General features: G+C 43.8%; 1 long non-coding RNA gene across 2 annotated transcripts in view; it reads right to left on the bottom strand.

The window, feature by feature from the left end:
- LOC122789701 overlaps nt 1-15873 on the bottom strand; it is a 406422-nt gene that overhangs the window by 127452 nt on the left and 263097 nt on the right. The window lies entirely within an intron of this gene.

Raw genomic sequence — 15873 nt, 5'->3', positions numbered from 1 at the left:
TGTACTAAAACAAACATTACCTTCATCTACAAGCAAATACACCACATAGATTGTATAAAATAGAGAAGTACAGAGAAGTCCCAGCAAAGAAAAGGGGAATGGTGGGTGGGTAACCTGGACTGCAACAGTGAATACACTCGAACATCTACACTTATGGTAGGTACACAACTGTACTATGCTCATAGTGTTTCACTGTTGCAGTCATTACACTTGGGTTGAATCCCAAAGCTGAGGTTGGGTGGCTGGGCCTAAACAGGATTAGGAGAGGCTACAAGGCCGTGCAGAACTGCAGTGGCAAAGCCTGCTCTGGATTTAGAGTAGAGAGGTAAGTGGTAGTGCTTGGTGAAACTGCACTGAACTCCAGGTTGCAGCCTCTAAAATGTCTTTGGTTGGTACTCCTCTGAGGAAGGCTGCTGAAGTGGCTGCTGCTCTGGTTGAATGTGGCCTAATGCCCTTAGGCACTGGTTTGCCATGTTGTGAATAGCAGAAACGAATGCAGTGTCGTATCCATTTTGAAACTGGTTTTGAGATAGGCTTTCCTTGTGATCCTGCAGCATAAGCTACAAACAGTTGCTCAGTTTTTCTGAAAGTTTTTGTTTTGTCCAAATAGAAGCGTAGCTGTCTGTGTATGTCCAAAGCATGCAGAAGTCTCTCCCCTTTATTCTGGGGATTTGGATAAAATGTTGGCAAATTAATGGCTTGGTTAAGAGCCACACTGGATACGACCTTTGGCATAAATGTTGGGTTTGTCCTTGGAGAAACCTTGTCCTGATGAAAAATGATGAAAGGTTCCACGGCCATCAATGCCTGTAACTCTGAGACTCTTCTTGCTGAAGTTATTGCTAGGAGCAGTGCAGTTTTCCATGATGAGAATTTTATATCCGCTGTATTGGCTGGCTCAAAAGGAGGCAGTGTGAACTTTTCTTAAACAAAATTGAGGTCCCGTGTAGGTATCACTGCTCTCCTTGGGGGTCTTATGTTTTTTGCCCCTCTGAGGTACTGTCTTAGTAGTGGACGAGAGAAAATTGGAGGTTCTGTATTGTAATGAGCTGAAATGGCAGAGGCATGAATCTTAATTGATGAGAAGGATAGGCCTTTGTCCAGCATCTCAGTTAGGTATTGTAAAATCTGAGGTATATTTGGAACAACTGGTTCGAGTCCTTGTGCCTGGTTCCAAGCACAGAATCTCTTCCATTTTTCTGCATAAGATTTCCTAGTGCTGGTCCTCCTGGCTTCTAAAATGACATCCATAACAGCTTTAGAGAGAGGTGTGGTCTGAGTGGCTATATTATCTGCCATGCAGCCAGATTTAAGTTTCTGAGTTGACTGTGCAGAATCTGATTGTTTTGTTGAGTCAGAAGATGAGGAATTTGAGGTAAAGCCCAGGCTGGGCCTTGAGACAAGCTCTTTAGGATTGGGTACCAGTGCTGGCGTGGCCAGTCTGGGGCAATCAGAATCATTTTTGGCTTGTCTCGTCTGACTTTTAGGAGTACCTTGGGAAGAAGAGGCAGTGGAGGAAAGGCATAAACTGTCAGTGTTTTCCAGCTGAATGATAGCACATCCACTTTCCATGCTTGTGAGTGATAAATTCTTGTGCAGAATCTCTGTAGTTGGCAGTTGTGAGGGGAGGCAAAAAGATCTATGTCTGGGTGTCCACATTTCCTTGTTATCATGCTGAAGACCTGTGGATTTAGTTTCCATTCGTGAGGATCCATGAGATTTCTGCTTAGTTCGTCTGCCAGAGTATTTTTCTTTCCTGGCAGGAATTGTGCCTGCAGATGTACTCGATAGGTCAGTGCTGTGTTCCACAAAGTCATGGCTTGCCTGCAGAGGGGGTAGGAATGTGTGCCCCCTTGCTTGTTTATGTACCATATAACTTTTATGTACCACATAACTGTGGTATTGTCCATCTTCAGTAATAGTTGTCCTGGATGTAATAGATCCTTGAAGGCTGTCAGGGCATGCTGTACAGCTAGCATCTCTTTTTGACTGATGTGAATGTATTTGTTCCTTGGGCCACGTGCGTGAATACATTTTCCTGCCATGTGTGCCCCCCAGGCATAATCCAATGCATCTGTTGTTTTTGTCTGCCTGGCTGTGGGTAAGGTGAAAGGCTGTCCCTTGTTGTGGTGACAGGCCAGGGCCCATCATCGAAACTCCTGTTGCAGGCAAGGAATAAGAGATATTATTGTTTCCAGGCTGTGGCAATGTTGAGTCCAAACACTTTTTAGATACCACTGTAGTTTCCTCATATGCAGTCTTGCATATGGAATTAGTAGAATGCAGGATGCCATGAAGACCAGGGCCTGCAGAATTTTTCTTGCAGGTATCTGGGTCTTTGTTGCCATCATTTGAAAGTAATGAGTCAGTTGCCTTTGCTTGTCTGGCGTGACATAAGCCATCTGGGCAGTTGTATTTAAGCTTGCACCCAGCAATATTATCTCTTGAGAGGGCACTAGTTTTGACTTCTTTTCGTTTACTGTGTACCCTAGGCAAATTAGTAATCTTTTTACAAACACTAGATGCTTTAGTAGAATGTCCTTGCTCTCTGCTTGAATAAGGCAGTCATCCAAGTAGAGGTATATTTGAATTCCTTTTTGTCTGCAAAATGCAATTACTGCTGCCAGGCATTTTGTGAATACCCTGGGTGCAGTAGATAAGCCAAAGGGCAGTGCAGAGAATTGGTAATGCATTGAGCCAGCTATGAATCTGAGGTATATTCTGCAAGACTGTCTGACTGGGACATGCAGGAATGCCTCCTTGAGGTCCAAAGTAACTAGCCAAGCCTTCTTGCCCAACATGGGTAGAAGTTGCTGCAGTGTTAACATTTTGAATTTCGGAACATCCAGGAAAGTATGTAGGGTTGGCAGGTCCAGTATCGGTCTCCAGGCTTTGTCCTCTTTGTCTTTGTCAGGCTGTGGTACTCTTTGAATAGCTCTGATGTCCATGAGAGCAGAAATTTGTTTTTGTGCCTCTGCCCATTGGTTTTGTGCCAGGTCTGGCATACCTTTTGATTTTGGAAGGGTGTGAAATTGGAACCTGTAACCCTGAGAAACAGTATTCAGTACCCATTTGTCCTGCGTGATCATGTGCCAATTTTGTGAGAAAAGTGCTAGCTTTCCCCCTAAGGGTGCTGCCAAAAGGTAAGTGCTTGGCATTTGTAGAGGGAAGTCATTGGGACTGCTTCCTATAAGGTTGTGATTTGTCGTCCCCTCCTTTGGGGGCTGAAGCTCCCCATTGTTTAGGCCTGTATGAGCCTTGGGGCTGAGATCTGCCTCTTGGGCGTCTGTATCTGCCTCTTTGTGGCCTGTCTGACAAGGACCAATTTTTAGAAGGCCAGTTTCTGCTAAATCTAGGTGGCTGAACCCGTAAAAAATCCTTTACTGTCTGCATTGATTTTGCTTTATCCTCCATTTTCTTTAACACCTCTTCTGCCTTAACACCAAACAAAGTATCATGCTGTAGTGGAGCATCCAATAATTGTACTTTAACATGATCAGTTAAACTTTGTTCTTTTAACCAAGCATGCCTTTGAATGACAGAGCCTGTAACTGCGGCTCTGCAAGAAGCCTCTAATGAATCAAAAACCACATTGCAGAGTATGCTTTCCCACTTGTTCAGCTGCATGCAATAAATCCTGCATTTCCTTATTGTCAGGACATTCTGAGTTTGTAAGCATTTTCTGTTTTAACAAAGACATTAGGTATTGTTGATATTTAAGCATGTGAAACTGGCAGTTTAAAGCCCTTACAGCTAAAGTAGCAGAAGTATAAACTTTTTTCCCCCATCTATCCAGAGCTCTGGAATCCCTATCAGAGGGGACAGGGTTTTTAGCAGTGGAAGCCTTAACCCCTTTGAGACCCTGAGAAATTGTTTCTGGGTCAGCAGCAGGGTTTTTATAAAGAAATTTATGAGAGTCTGGGACCCTGTAGTACCTGTCTGGCTTAACTGGTGCAGGGGGTAAAGAATCAGGAGACAAACTGGATTCAAAGAAAACATCTTCAACAATATCAAGCACAGGGGGGATAGCCAGGGGCCTGTGCTGAGGCAATAAAATGAAGTCTCCGAGCCTTTTCTTGGATTCTGAATAATCCTGGCTCTCCCAATGGAAATGCTCCCTCGTGGTGTGCAAGGTTTCCCCAAAAGAGTAATCCTCAGGCGGAGAGGCTGAAGATATAGATTCTTCTGCATCAGAGTACTCATAGGGAGGAAGAGAATATCCCTGATCTGAAGAGAAATCAGAGGAAATAGAAACCTGGTCAGAGGAGTTATAGTCAGTGTCTTGCCTAAGCCTTTTATCAGGAGGGGGATGGGAACCCCTGATCAAAGTAATTAGGTCCTCGGCCATTTTAAGCATCTGTTTCTTTGGCATGGATGACTGTCCAGGAGAATGCTGTACTGGTTTCCTTGTCTTTAATGGTGTTTTTGACTTTGCCTTGGCTGCTGTAGTGGACTTAACAGTAAGTTGTGAAGGTCTGAAAACACCCTCAGAAGCAGATGCCTATTCAGCAGCTCCGGACCCATCCGAGGGAATAGTTTCCACAGGCCCAATACCTTGAGTTTCCAGTGGGAGTCGGATGCGGCCTGTGGCTCTGAGGTAGCAGGTGTCAGGGGCTGTCAAAGCGCCTCACTGAGAACCGGCGACTGGCCTAGAAGAGGCTTCGTCAGTTTTGGACCTTGGATGCCTGTCCTTTTCTTTGTCTTTGCGTTTTTATGAATTCCGGTCGTCGGTTGTTCCTACAGCATTATGTAGTTAAATCTTCGGCCAAAGTAATGTAAAGCAAAATCAAACAGACGCTTAACAGTGCGTTGGTTGAATCTAGCACAAAACAGACAACTAGCAACTTCGTGGTTAGGGCCTAGGCAAGGAATACAGTAAGAGTGAAAATCCTTATGAGGTATTTGCTTCCCACAAGAAATACAATTGTTAACTTTTACTGACATCAGTCTGGAGCAAGAAAAAGTTCCCCCAACAGGGTACTTAGCTTTATTGAAGACTTCGGTTCTGAAATTCGATTTCGAAAATCTCAGGAGTCGGCCAACCGGCACTTGCGAACTGCTTTTGCTTCGGGCACCGTGCGGCAAGAAAGACTGAAGAAAATGGTGTTGGCTGCATCTTTTATACCCCTGGCGCACTGACATCAGGGAAGAGGCGACAGCAACCGACGCCGGACCTAGACTTTGGAATTGTGGTCGACTGCGGGTAGCCTGCCAGCAGGCAAGTGTAATGACTGCAACAGTGAAACACGATGAACATCTAGTATGTCAAAACACTACAAATCTGTATGATATAACAAGTACATGCAACGTCATGTTTAAAACTGCTCTATTTAGAAATATAAGGCTCAATTCTTAATATTCATTACAAAGCTATGACATTAACAACAAAATACAATACCATATAATATACATTAGTCAAAAATGTATAAAAACTGTATCTAAATCTAAATCTATTTCAATTACGATAGGCAAATAAAAGTACAATTTTGTACCTACCATAAATGTAGATGTTCGAGTGTATACCCTGCTGCAGTCATCACACTTGGGTTATCCTGCCGTCAGGCTGTCCTGCAGTCGGCCCGAATTCCAAAGTCTTGGTCCGGCATCGGTTGCTGTCGCTTCTTCCCTGACGTCAGAGCGCCAGGGGTATATCAGAGGCATCCAACGCCATTTTCTTCAGTTTTTCTTGCCCCAGATGTCAGGTGCCCCTAACAGGTAGGCAAATATATATATATATATATATATATATATATATATATATATATATATACACATACACACACACACACATACACATACACATATATACACATATATATCTACATATAGCTATATGGAAAAATAAAACAAAACCCTTGGGCACAAGCAAATACACCACAGAGGTAGAATAGAATAGAGTGGTAGAGATAAGTTCAGCTAGGGAGGGTAACCTGGACTGCAGCAGGGTATACACTCAAACATCTACATACATACAAAACTGTACTATGTTCGTGTTACCCTGCTGCAGTCATCACACTTGGGTAGAATCCCAAAGCTAAGGATGGGAGGTGGAGTCAAACAGGGTTAGAGGAGGCTAGAAGGCTCTGCAAAACTGCAGTGGCGAAGCCAGCTCTAGTCTTAGAGTAAAATGGTAAGTGGTAATGTTTGGTGAAGGTGTGTACTGAACTCCAAGTTGCAGCTTCCAGAATATCCTTGGTTGGCACCCCCCCCGAGGAAGGCTGTAGATGTAGCTGCTGCCCTGGTAGAGTGGGGCCTTATGGTAGCAGGAACTGGTTTTCCATGGTGGGTGTAGCAAAAATGTATGCAATGTCCTATCCATTTGGAAATGGTCTGTTTAGAGATAGCCTTTCCTTGTGATGCTGTAGCATAGGATACAAAAAGCTGGTCAGATTTTCTGAAAACCTTAGTTTTACCCAAGTAGTAACGTAGCTGCCTGTGAATGTCCAAGGAATGCAGGAGTCTTTCTCCTTTGTTCTGTGGATTTGGAAAGAAGGTGGGTAAATGGATGGTTTGATTTAGAGCCACACTGGATACCACCTTAGGCATAAAGGAGGGGTTAGTTCATAGAGAAACTCTGTCTTGATGAAAAATGAGGAAAGGCTCTACTGCCATTAGTGCCTGAAGATCTGAAACTCTTCTAGCTGAAGTAATTGTTAGCAGCAGGGCAGTCTTCCATGATATAAACTTTAAGTCAGCTGAGAAAGCTGGCTCAAAAGGAGGTAGCGTGAGTTTTTCCAGAACAAAGTTGAGGTCCCAAGTAGGTGTTGGTGCTCTTCTGGGAGGCCTAATGTTTTTGGCCCCCTCTGAGAAACTGCCTTAGGAGTGGATGTGAAAATAAGGGAGGATCCGTGTTGTAGTGAGCAGAAATAGCTGAGGCGTGGATTTTAATACATGAAAAAGAAAGCCCTTTGTGTAACATCTCAGTTAAACATTGCAGAATCTGAGGTATGTCAGGCTGAAGGGTATTTTGGCCTTTAGCTTGGTTCCAGGCACAAAACCTTTTCCATTTGTCTGAGTAGGCTTTCCTGGTGCTGGGCCTCCTGGCCTCCAGAATAACATCCATAACAGCTTGCGAGAGAGAGGAGTTGGTTGATTGCTTAGGTGATTTGCCATACAGCCAAGTTTAAGGTTTTGAGCTGGCTGTGTAGAATCTGATTGTCTTGCTGTCTGAGCAGGTGGGTAATTTGTGGTAGAATCCATGGTGGGCCCTGGGCCATATTCCTTAATAGTGGGTACCAGTGCTGGCGTGGCCAGTCTGGAGCAATGAGTATCATTCGGGGTCTCTCCATCCTGACTTTCAGTAGCACCTTTGTGAGAAGGGGTAATGGAGGAAAGACGTATACTGTTAGCTTTTTCCAACTGAATAAGAGTGCGTCCACTTTCCAAACTTGATGGTGAAAGTCCTTGTGCAAAATTTTGTTAGCTGATAGACCTGTTTGCCAGCCCTCAAAACTATGTCTGGGAGCCCCCATTTTCGAGCCATCATTGCGAATACTTCTGGATTCAGTTTCCACTCGTGGGGATCCATGATGCTTCTGCTTAGGTCGTCTGCCAATGTGTTCTTTTTTCCTGGCAGGAATTGAGCTTGTAATTGAACTTGGTAAGCCAGAGCTGTGTTCCACAAGGTCATTGCTTGCCTGCATAGAGGGTAGGAGTGTGTACCCCCTTGTTTGTTTATGTACCACATTACTGTGGTGTTGTCTGTCCTTATGATAAGCTGTCCTGGATGTAAGAGGTCCTTGAAAGCTGTCAGAGTATTTTGTATAGCTAGCATTTCTTTTTGATTGATGTGCAGATTCCATTGATCTGCTGTCAATTGAACACACCATCCTACCATTTGTGCCCCCCAGGCGTAGACCGATGCATCTGTTGTCATAGTTTGCCTGGCTGGGAGTAGGGTGAAAGGCTGACCCTTGTTGAGGTGGCATGCCTGTGACCACCATAGAATCTCCTGTTGAAGGCAGGGAATGAGAGGTATCATTGTTTCCAAGCTTTGGCTGTGCGGAGTCCATATGCTTTTTAGGTACCATTGTAATTTCCTCATATGCAGTTTTGCAAATGGTATTAGTAGTATGCAAGATGCCATGAAGCCCAAGGCCTGCAGAATTTTTCTTGCAGGGAGTTGGGTCTTTGTTGCCATTGTTCTGAAGTACTGAGTTAATTGTAGTTGTTTGTCTGGCGTCAGATAAGCCATCTGGGCCGTTGTATTCAAGCTGGCACCCAGGAATGTCATATTTTGTGAGAGCACTAGTTTTGATTTATTTTCATTTACTGTGTACCCTAGGCAACTTAGAAGAAGTTTTACAAAAGCCAGGTGTTGGAAGAGAATGTCCTTGCTTTCTGCTTGGATGAGACAGTCTTCCAGGTATGGGTATATTTGAATTCCTCTTTGTCTGCATTATGCAATTACTGGTGCCAGGCATTTTGTGAAGACCCTGGGCGCAGTAGATAAGCCAAAGGGCAGTGCAGAGAATTGGTAATGGGTTGAACCTGCAATGAAACGGAGGTATCTTCTGCAATTTTGTCTGATAGGGACATGCAGGTATGCCTCCTTGAGGTCCAACGTTACTAGCCAAGCTTTCTTGCCCAACATGGGAAGAAGCTGCTGTAGTGTTAGCATCTTGAATTTGGGTACTTGCAAGAAGGTGTTTAAAGTTGAAAGGTCCAGAATGGGTCTTCAAGCATTGTCCTTTCTGGGGACTAGAAAGAGCCTTGAGTAAAATCCTTGGCCTTGCTCTTGTGTAGGTACCAGTTGAATGGCTCATGTCCAGGAGAGCTGTAATTTGTTTTTGTGCCTCTGCCCATTGATTTGGCAGGTTTGGCATTCCTTTTATCCTTGGCAAGGTGTGGAAATGGAATCTGTATCCGTGTGAGATAATGTCTTGGACCCATTTGTCCTTTGTGATGATGTGCCTGTTGTCTGCAAAAAGTGCTAATTTTCCTCCCAAGGAAGCTGCCAAGAGAGTTTTGCTTGGCAGTTTGAGGTTTAAGTCATTGTGTTTGCCTTCTAGTAGTTTGGGAACGGTCTTCTCCACCCTTCTGTGTTGCAGTGCCCCACTGGCGAGGTTTGTAAGGGATTTGTGCTTGTCCTCTGCCCCTTGGGCACCTGTATTTACCCCTCTGTGGTCTGTCAGAGGCTGGAAAGGACCAATTTTTTGTTGGCCAATTTCTGCTGAAGCATGGGGGCTGTACCTGTAAGAAATCTTTGATGGTCTGCATAGATTTAGCCTTATCCTCCATTTTCTTTAAAACCTCCTCTGCTTTAACCCCAAATAAGACATCCTGCTGTAAGGGTGCATCCAGTAACTTTGCTTTAACATGATCAGGCAGAGATTGTTCCTTTAACAAAGCATACCTACGTATAACAGACCCAGTAACAGCTGCTCTAGAGGAAGCTTCCAAGGTATCAAAACCACATTGTAAAGTATGTTTGCCCACCTGTTCAGCTGCATGCAACAGATCTTGCATTTCCTTGAATTCAGACTGTTGACAGTGTGTGCCCATCTTTTGTTTTATTTGAGACATTAGGAATTGCTGGTATTTAAGCATGTGAAATTGACAATTTACTGCTCTCATAGCTAGAGTAGCTGAGGTGTAAACCTTCTCCCCCCACCTATCTAGTCCTCTGGAGTCCCTTTCTGAGGGTACAGGATTTTTAGCCATAGAAGCCTTAGCCCCTTTGGGACCCTGGGAGATTGTCTCTGGATCAGCAACAGGGCTTTTGTAAAGGAATTTCTGTGAGTCAGGCACTCTATATAGTATCTATCTGGTTTAGCTGGAGCAGGAGGCAGAGAATCTGGATTTAGACTAGATTCTAAGGAAACATCATCCACAATGTCCAAAACTGGGGGGATAGCAAATGGTCTGTGCTGGGGGAGTAAAAGAAACTCTTGGAGCCTTTTCTTTGAGTCGTAGTAGTGCTGACCTTCCCAGTGGAAATGTTCCCTCATGGTATGTAAGGTTTTCCCAAAGGAATAATCTTCAGGGGGAGAAGCTGAGGGAATGGAGTCTTCAGCATCAGAATCTTCATAAGGGGGAAAGGAATAATCCTGTTCCTCAGAGGAGCCTGAGGAAACAGACACTTGATCAGAGGAGGCATAATCCTCCTCCTCTTGTCTAGACCTTTTGTCGGGGGGGGGGGGGTTGGGAACCCCTGATCAAAGAAATCAAATCTTCAGCCATTTTAAGCATCTGTTTCTTAGGCATAGAGCCTTGACCTGGAGACTGAAGTGTAGGCTTTTTTGGTTTTAGAGAAGTCTTAAGCTTAGCAAAAGATTTTATGGTGAGAATAGTCGGTCTGAATACACCTTCAGAGACCGAAGGTGTTTCTACAACACCGGCTTCCCCTACTGCAAAGTCATCGGTAGGGCCTAAAGAAAATAGCTGCGTCAGCCTAGAACTCTCTGCTGGGGGATCCGAAGCGGTCTGGAGATCCAATTCAGCAGTAGCCAGGAGCTGCGTAGGCACCTCATTGAAAACCGGAGAACCAGCGACCGGCCCTGCCGAGGCCTCGGAGTCTGGCTTGGATCTAGGCTGCCTGTCTTTATCTTTGCGTTTTTTTATGCACGCCGGTAGTCGGTTGCTCCGACGGCATAGTGTAATTAAATTTTCTACTGAAGTAGTGTCATGCAAAATCAAAGTGTCACTTTATAGTTTGCTTATTGAACCTAGCACAAAACTGACAACCAGTGACGTCGTGGTCTGGGCCTAGGCAAGGTATACAAAAAGAATGAAAGTCCTTATGAGGTATTTGCTTCCCACAAGAAATGCAATTGTTAACTTTTTCTGACATCGGACTGAGGCAAGAAAAGGTTCCCCAACGGGGTACTTAGCTTTGAAGACTTCGGACTGAAACTCGATTCGAAAATCTCAGGTGTCGGTCGACCGACACTTGCGAACTGCTTCTGCTTCGGTCACCGCACGGCAAGAAAGAATGAAGAAAATGGCGTTGGATGTCTCTGATATACCCCTGGTGCTCTGACGTCAGGGAAGAAGTGACAGCAACCAACGCCGGACCAAGACTTTGGAATTCGGGCCGACTGCGGGACCACCCGATGGCAGGACCACCTGACGGCAGGATAACCCAAGTGTGATGACTGCAGCAGGGTAACACGATGAACATCTTCATTTAAATAATGGTCTAGCTTTTAATATGGGTTTTAACAGTACATATCCCCATTCAAGCCCATAGCACTGTCTGCTCGTAGCCTCACAATCCATTTTGTTTCATTTACTTCAGTATGATTTCGCAAACCCCAATTACATTAATTTAATTTCACATGATCAATGGCCATAAATTTAAAGTGATGTTCATTGCTAGGGCTAGCAACATGTTTGGCCAAAGCATTGGTGGGATTCTTGATGTAAATACAATACAAAAGCTCTCTTATATGGTCTCTTAGACATCTGTTAGTCTTTCCCACATAAAATGAATGGCAGACCGTGCATTGGGCTAAATAAATAGTACTCATACTCTTACAATTAGCGTTAACATTAAAAACATATTCTGTGTAACTGGATGAAAAAAATCTACCACTATCAATGCACTGACAATAGTTACATGCTCTGCAAGGTTTTGTGCAAGTGAATTCCTTCCTTAACACACTATCAACATGTTGAACTTCTCTATAACCACAAAGTAATCTTTTAACAGATTTCTTATTTTTACATCTAAATTTAGGTTGCTCCCCAACTATGCTTTTTAATTTTTCATCTGTGGTTAATGTACTCCAGTGTCCATTAATAATTTATCTAATATATTTAATATCATTACCATAAAACATGGAGAACCACACACCATCAGTTCTCGATCTTTGTACTACTTGTTGGTCATTATTCTTAGAAAAATATGGACAAGCAGTATCATTCCTAAATTGACGTACTCCATCACAGGTTAACTTAATTTGCTGGGGATTATATCCTCTGCTAATAAAATGAGTATTTAGACATTCCAACTCATCATTAAAACTTTTTTCACTAGCCTTAAGTCTGGAGGCTCTAATAACATGTCCCTTAACAATATTGGGAAAAACATGAGGGGATGTATACTACTATGTAACAATTTACTTTACCAACAAGTAGTACAAAGATCGAGAACTGAAGGTGTGAGGTACTCAATGTGTTATAGTAATGATACTAAACATATTAAGAGAGGTTATTAATAGACATTGGAGTACATTAACCACAAATGAAAATTTAAAAAGCATAGTCGGGGAGGAACTTACATTTAGATATAAAAATTAGCTATGTAATAATCTTTTCGCAGATTTCTTTAGAGATGTTCAACATGTTGACAGTGTGATAAGGAAGGAATTCACTTGCACAAAATCTTGCAGAGCATGTAACTATTGTCAACACATTGATAGTAGTGGTAGACTTTTTTCATTCAGTTACACAGAAAGAATATGTTTTTAATGTTAATGCTAATTGTAATAGTTTGAATATTATTTATTTAGCCCAATGCACTTGTCTGTCATTCATTTTACATGGGAAAGACTAATGGATGCCCAAAAGAACGTATACGAGAGCATTTGCATTATATTAACATCAAGAATCCCACCAATGGTTTGGCCAAACATGTTGCTAGCATTAGCAATGAACATCACTTGAAATTTATGGCCACCAATCAAGTGAAATTAAATGAACGTAAGGGGGATCTATGGAATCATACTGGAGTAAATGAAACAAAATGGATTGTGAGGCTACGAGCAGACAGTGCTATGGCCTTGAATGGATAATGTACCGTCAAAACCTATATTAAAAGCTAGACCATTATTCAAATGAAGTTTATTAGCCTATCATAATTGAAATAGATTTAGATACAGTTTTTCATACATTTTTTGACTAATAACATATACAGGTTCATAGGTAGGTACTAAGCTATCTGCCCGAGGGCATTTATAAGCCAAGCCAGTGTGTGTCAGCTTTCGACGCCCCATTGATTAATTAACTGAGCCTCTGAACAGCCAATGAAGTGATCCCAGGGGTGTATTTTCTGTTACCCATCCACTCGTCAAGGTTTCTCTTGAAGAGTGTTAGTGAGGGGATCTGCCTAATGTAGTTAGGAATTTTGTTCCAAAGCATGGGGAGTCTCTGTGACAGGAATCTATCCCTCCAGCATGTTCTATTTATTGTTGTGGTGAGGTTTAGCTCACTAGATAGAGTAGCTCGCAGTGACTTGGATTTCTTTAGGTGGAGCATGTCCATCAATTCTGAGTTGGACATGGCTTTGGAAGGCAGAGATCACCTCTGAGTAAGCGATATGCCACTGAGTACAGCTGGAGATTTTCCAGTTGGGCTGCATAGGACATATGTTTGAGGCCAGTAATCCTCTTGGTGAGGTACTTTTGTGGTCTTTCCAGCTGTTGGAAGTGTCTTGTGAGGTACATCCCAAACGGGGCACTGTACTCTATGATGGGTCTGATGAGTGACTAGTAGAGGGGCAGTATAACCTCTTTATTTCTAGATGCGAACCCTTTAGTAATTAGATGGGCTACATAGAAGGATTTCCTAACTACTTTGGCATTATGATTGTTAAAGGAGAGATTACTATCTACCTGGGTCCCTAGATCTCTTATTACCTCTTCTACATTAAATGGGCTGCCACCTATGTGGTAATTCATGGGTGTTTTGTTTTTCCCAAATGGGATGACTATGCATTTTTTGGAATTTAGCTTGAGACCATGACTTTGACACAGTAAGGCCCTTTTGGAGAATGTCTGTGTCAGCCGGAGAGTCAATTATGGCTCCCAGTTTGCAATCATTGGCGAACTTGGTTAGCCATACTCTTCCTGTGTTTGCCTGTACTTTTGAGAAGTATATGCCGAACAGTAGGGGTCCCAGGACCGAGCCTTGTGGGACACCACTTGTGACTGGTTTAGAGTCAGACCTGGAGCCCGCAATTCTTACCGCGCGAGTTCTGTCTGTAAGCCAGTTGGCAACCCATCTCGTGACGTAGGGGTTTATGTTCAGGCTGGTGAGTTTTTCTATAATTCCCAAGTGGGGAATGGTGTCAAAAGCCTTGGCGAGGTCAAGATAGGCTGCGTGAACTACCTTCCCCTCATCTATGGCCTTGGTGATTGTCTCGAAGAGGTCAACCAGGTTTAGTAGGCATGATCTGCCCTTAACAAAGCCGAATTGGGTCAGGTCAAGTGTTTGGAGGTTCCCAATGTCTTTGTTAATGAGTTCCATGGTGATGCGCTCCATACTTGCAGACCAGGCTAGTCAGGCTTATGCGGCGATAGTTACCAGGGTCAGTTGTGGGCCCTCCTTTGTGGAGCGGAATAACCATTGCTGTGCGCCATTCTACGGGCACGTAGCCTGTGGAGGGGCTGAGGTTGAACAGTGTGTTTAGGTGGGGGGGTTAGTTTGTTCTGTAGTTCGTGCAAGACACAGCCTGGGACACCATCTGGTCCCATTGACACTGTGCTTTTGGCTTTTAAAAGGGCTGTTTTCACCTGTGCATCTGTGATTTCCGGGACACTACACTTTTCTGGTACTGTTGTGGGCCCTTTTGGGGGTGGAGTTTGCACTATCTGCCAGGATGTTGGCAATATCAGTGGGCTCAGTATATTTTGTGCTATTTTGCACTAGCTCAGTGCATATCTGCGAGTTGCCACTTAGATTCTTGACATAGCTGAAGAAGGCTTTGTGGTTATCTTTCGAATCCTCGGCTATTTTTCTTTCGAAGTTAGCCTTGGAGGATTTTATGAGGGACCTTAGTTTCTTACTGATACTGATCAGGGATGCATTTCCTTCCTGGGATTTGCTTTTTTCTGAACTAGTTTCCTCCTCCTATTGTATAGCCTGTTTATGGCATGGGGTCCACCAGACTGGTTTCCTTCTCTTAGGGGAGCGAGTCTTGGTTTTGCTAGGGATGGCACGATCCATGCATCCTTGTAGGTGCTCATAGATTGCATTTGTAAAGGTTCCTGCATCTTGGACACTGTTATCCTTTAGCGTGGGGGCTGTGAAACTTACCATCTCTGTCTTACATAAGGTGAAGTTCACTATAGAAAAGTTTTTCACTGTGGTTTCCTTGGTTGGAGGTGGTGGTGTGGTGTGGACATCCAGAGTGATTAGTTTCTGGTCTGATCTAACCAGTGACAGGTTGACCTCCTGTGTGGAACACCTGTCGCCCATGTTGGTGATGACCAGGTCCAATATGCTATCACCTCTGGTAGGGGAGTTTACCAGCTGATCCAGGACATTTGAGTTGATAAATTCCAGGAAGCGCTGGATCTGGGAGTTTGTACTCGAGTAGTTTTCCCAGTTAACGGTAGGGTAATTTAAATCGCCCAATATCAGGGTGTTCGGTAGGACCTTCATGCTTTCCAGTGTCTCCAGAAAGGTGGAGTGGTGGTCCTAGGTCATGGAGGGTGATATGTAGCAGGCCACAATTTGCATTGCAGATTTGCCTGATGTTAGTTGCACATGGATGATCTTGAAGGTATCATGCTGCGCCACTAACCTGGAGGTGTAGGTATCCTTGATGAATATGGATACACCCCCTCCTTTTGTGTTTCGATCCATGCTCTGTGGCAGAAATGTGTGGTACGAGTTGTAGCCCGGTAGTGCTGGGGTTCTCTGTGGAGCCTTGAACCAGGTTTCAGTTACTGCACAGATGTCAACGTTCTCCATACTGAGGAGTGCTTTGAGCGCGTTCATTTTGAGATTTAAACGCCTGGCGTTGAGTAGCATAACCCTCCTTTTTTCATTTGTGCTCTTTACAAAGGTGGGTTTGACTTTTGAGCCTTGCCTAAAAAAGGCACTACGGGGGCAGCAAGAGCTTTGGCCAGTATTCGAAAGCCTAGGGGTGACCGGTGCAAGCAGTCTCTTGCAAAGCAACAAGGCCTGTCTAGCATGTCATCCCAA

The sequence above is a fragment of the Protopterus annectens genome, chromosome 15.part0, assembly GCF_019279795.1.
Source record: "Protopterus annectens isolate FY-2018-M chromosome 15.part0, PAN1.0, whole genome shotgun sequence".
In the NCBI taxonomy this organism is placed as follows: Eukaryota; Metazoa; Chordata; order Ceratodontiformes; family Protopteridae; genus Protopterus; species Protopterus annectens.
The sequence above is the reverse complement of the archived record's forward strand: the minus strand, read 5'-3'. Positions and strand labels throughout refer to the sequence as shown.